General features: G+C 32.8%; 1 long non-coding RNA gene across 1 annotated transcript; it reads left to right on the top strand.

Moving 5' to 3' along the window:
• The first annotated feature begins 2,937 nt into the window (after positions 1 to 2,937).
• On the top strand, positions 2,938 to 4,010 carry LOC111391740. Its single transcript, XR_002702162.1, has 2 exons — positions 2,938 to 2,990; positions 3,608 to 4,010. It is a non-coding gene; the product is annotated as an uncharacterized LOC111391740 (long non-coding RNA).
• Positions 4,011 to 4,738: the final 728 nt, after the last annotated feature.

Raw genomic sequence — 4,738 nt, 5'->3', positions numbered from 1 at the left:
ACATGTATGTCTACAAAAAAACTCATAACTTATATAGCGAGACTAAATTTAGACCGAACTTATATGATGCTAAATTCTCGTGTATGGCACTACTAAACTCAGTCCATTCTAAATAGAACATATGTAGTATGGATCAAAACATAAAATATAGCGTAGAAATATTTCATACATAAATATTAACCACCATAAACATAAAACATAACTTATCTTTCACTAGATAATTTAAAATGATAGAAGGGGTGATTGTTGGAGAGAGGTCCTTAAGCCGCGTGTGGGGTTGAGTATTCACTTGTGATTGTGCAAGTGTACGATTATATTTAATATAAAAAGAACGAGAAAGAATAAAGGCTGAGAGACAAAGTGATAGAGTTAGAAAGGGGGATTGTGTAAATAGTTGGTGAGGGGTAATCTAGTGCTTGGGTCGTCTCCGATTTACAGTGTAAATTCTTGGACTGTGTGTAGAAAAGTGAGAGAAAATGGCTAGATGTTAGGCATGGTCAATGCATAAATGGTGTATTGTCATGAAAATGGTCAAATCAATTACCTTTATTTACGTGGTCAAATCAATTGACTTGGCTTAGAACTTGGTTGGTGTAAATAAATCATGTAGTTAAATCAATTACATTGGCTTCAACTGTGCTGTGAATAATGCACGTGGTCAATAAATCATCTTTAATGAAGATCGATTGGCATATTTATAAATGTTTTATGCATGATTTCATCCAACTTCCGAAATAACTCTCTACTTAGGTCCTCAAACTATTGGCCAATAACCAATAAGGTAATTAGACTTTAATAATAGCGCATTTAAATCTTAAATTTAAATCTAACAACTAGTAGTAAAAATTCGGGACGTTACATTGGAATACTGCTAGCCACTCGAACCTATCAAGAACAAACTAATGGTTTCACGGAAGGAAGTTCCACAAAAATCTTGCTCGTCATCATCTTATAGAGTTAATAATTCAAATGGTCACTAAACTTTGCAAAAAGTTTTCACCGGGTCATTAAACTTTAAAAATCACCCAAGTCATAATTGAATTTTGTAAAAGGTTTCCACAGGATCACTGAATTTTAAAAATTATCTCATTCATCATTGAACTTTGCAAAAACTTTCGCAGGGGTCATCGAGTCCCCGTGGAAATTTTTTGACAAGTTTAGTGATAAATGGAGTGATTTTTGAAGTTCAGTGATCCTGTATAAACCTTTTGCAAAGTTTAGTGATGACTTGAGTGATTTTTAAAGTCCAGCGAGCCAGTGAAAACTTTTTACGAAGTTCAATGACTATTTGGATTATTAACCCTCATCCTATACAAAATCACATCCTTGCTTTCTCATCCCAATGTAAGACTTTTGTAGTTTTACATCCTCTTAATCACTTTTAAAAAATGTAGTATGGCATCAAGTTCTTGGAGATTGTCAGTTAACGTGTTTTATATTAACATTTACGCTGTTTTAATTACCCAAATCCCCGGTTTTACTAAATCAAAAAGGACATTATGTGTTTTTCTGCTATTAAAATAATCATGTTGATTAGTGGTGTATTCTTGTAGTTGTACAGTGTAAAATAGTTTCCTACAGTGGAATGTCTGGCATCTTGGTACATGAAACTAAAGAAACATTTGGAATTATTACTCAAGATAACAAATTCCGAGGTAATGTTTTCATTTTCGATGGTAAATTAAGTTATAAATGTTTCAGATATTTTACTCCATTTTTTCAAAAGTAAGTAGTGTCTTTCTGCATTTGCACTTTATTTATTTTCTTGTTTGTTTGCATTTTCCATGGTAATATTTCCTAAATAACTATATGAGCAACTTGCATTTGCACTTTATTTATTTTCTTGTTTGTTTGCATTTTCCATGGTAATATTTCCTAAATAACTATATGAGCAACTTTTTTGGACAAGCTTCAGGTTCCTCTCACATAATAATTTATTTACTTTCAAATACTGACTGTACTTTTCAATGTTCTCGCACTTTTTACTTAAGTTGACTCATAGACAAAAGATTGTTGATATGAGATTGGATGATTTAAGAAAGGTCTTTGATCTAGGAATCATGGAACCATCGAAACTGCTGTTGTATAAAAAAGTTTAAGCTTTTATGCAAAATAGCAGATGATTTAAGCATGCACTATATTCCGTGGCTGTATTACTATTTGTGCTTCCTAATTTCTGGTGAATCTTCATGATTATTCTCTCTTAAGTTTAGCAGCTTAGTGTTTGTATTCTCGTTTCTTTTTGCTGAGACCAACCTAGAAGAGATTGTTGCTTCTTTTGACTTGCTGAGAAGGCTTTTGTTTTCTATTTTTGTTTTGACATTCTCTATGCATCTTGACAATACAAACTTACGCGAAAATGTCAAAATCTTATCATCTGTTCTTCTCCCCGACTTTGAGAGGGTGAGATCAAGGGGGCATTTTGTTCTTGTGCCTCAAAAAAGGATATAGTCCCCGTTTGGCCACTATTTTTTTTCAAATTTTAATGGTTGGAATAGTGTTTTTTTGAAAAATATATGGTTGAAAAAGAATGAAAAGTTTTTTATTTGCGTGTAATAATATTTTATGGAAGATTGTGTGGTTGAAAATAAGAATGAGAAGGAGAATGGGGGTCAAACGGGGGCATAAACTAACAGGATAAGTTGATGGATTTCTTTAAGCCTCTATTTTGGCCCATTCTTTAAAAACTCATTTTTCCCAGCCTTATTTTCAATGACATTCTCCCAATAAAATAATTTTACACGTAAACCTAATTTTTTTTATACTTCTGAACCATACATTCTCCAAAAAATCACAATTACAAAATCTATGTTCCCAAAAAATGCGGCTCAAATAAACCCTAATATTCATTGTTTATACAACATCACGTTGGATGCATTTTAGCATTCTCTAGAGATTGATTGCAGTATCTCGTCTTTGAATTATTAACAGAACGCNACTGCATGGAGATAAACTGACATCCAGAAACTTGGTCCCATGATTATATTTGGGTATGCTCCGTACCTATCAGAATTAGTGCAGCCGTCTGTTTACAGCTCCCTATCTAAAATTTTTGGCTTCTTGGTACAATTTTGAAGCCACATTTTCTATTACAGTTGGGCAGGTGTTTTTTTTCCCCCTCATTTATTCAAACCAAGTGCAATAGAAATTCTAGCTGGTTCAAGCTCAAAAACCCTTGGCATAGATGTAATCAAGTTCAAATGAGATCAGGATTTTAAACTTGCAAGCACCTGCAGGAGGGTTTTAACAGTGGTAGTGACTGCTCACATGTTGCAAGATGAACTAATCTAGAAAATATAGGGCAAAGAGTAAGAAAGTCATTTTCTAATTGCACGTTTGATAAGGTGAATTGGATAGTACTAGATTCTCTTAATGAAGAAAAATAAGTAATGACATTGTCAATTACATTGTCCAGTCTTTCTCTCTAGCTCATGATTGATTATCATTGTTTTGGGTTGCGTGCACTCGTATATGAGTGATTAGTTAAATCTGTATTCCTTTATATAATTATGAGCTAATCCTTCCCAATTGAAAGGGACGTAAATGTTTTATCTGTTCTTGCATCACGACTTAAAGGATCCAGGATCCTGATTGTGGGTTCTTGAAGGTTTTCCACAGGCAATGTGCATTCGTGTGGAAGATGAGGGGGTCATTTTGTTTTACAAGAACTCGTCCAGGAGAAACATCATCATTAAAGATGGTACATACGATTGGGTGTTCTTTGCAATTTGATTTGCTAGGCCTTGGAACTAAAAGTCGTTTCCCCTCGTGTGGAACTTGTACCTGATTTGGGATTTGGCTAATGGATGAAGAGCCAAAATTTTTCAAGCTTGTGTCAATTTTGTAGTTTTATTAAGTATATTTCTTTAGATCATACACAACAACAGCGTAATAACTTTTATGTGTGTGGAAAGATGATTTCATAGAGATTTTTTTGTCCTTGGGGCTTCCTGAGTTGTATATTACAATTTATAAGTTATTCAATTACCCAAATTCCTTTTTACCATTGATATCCATCATATTTTTATTTCCATGTAGTAGTCTTGAGCATAATTTTTTAATCATTCAGGTGTTTAAGCTGAAAGAAGTGCGATGTTTCAAGTGAATCCAACCTGTTAGTGGAAGTGCAGAAATACAAACCCAGTACCTTTGAAACAAGTTTTCTGAAGAGTTGTAATAATAATAATAATAATAATTGAATTTTCAGAGGCTCTATAGATCAAATGCTTTCACAATCATACAAGACACCAAAGATTTCGTTATGCACCCAAAAACAAAAAAAGAGAAGACCGAGATTTCATTAACAACGAGAGATAAGGAGGGTAGGGTGTAAAATCCCGAATTTTTACTTAGCATTAATTTATTTAATAGGAATGCAATGTTCAGTTAAGTCCTTATACAAGTTAATTGGTTATCTCTATAGTTAATTTGGATCTATGTGAATATCTTTATAGTTGAGGGACCAAAGTGAAAATAAGTTTCAGATTTTATACCTTTATTAAATAGGCCAAATAGTTAATTATTGAAGAAGTTAGAATTACCCTATCAATATTGGGCTTATTTTGAAGCTCGTAATAAATGACGAATTATGGACTCAAGAAAAATTCAATTTGGATTCGTTAAACTTGAGTTATAGCCAATTAAGAAAACTACTTAGTTAATAATATTAGTTATTAATTCGAGCTAAATTACTATATCAATATTGGACTCCTTTGATAGATAATAATTAATTATATAT

The sequence above is a fragment of the Olea europaea genome, unplaced genomic scaffold (assembly GCF_002742605.1).
Source record: "Olea europaea var. sylvestris unplaced genomic scaffold, O_europaea_v1 scaffold83, whole genome shotgun sequence".
NCBI lineage: Eukaryota > Viridiplantae > Streptophyta > Magnoliopsida > Lamiales > Oleaceae > Olea > Olea europaea.
Note: the sequence above shows the minus strand (reverse complement) of the source record. Positions and strands in the feature narration are given on the sequence as shown.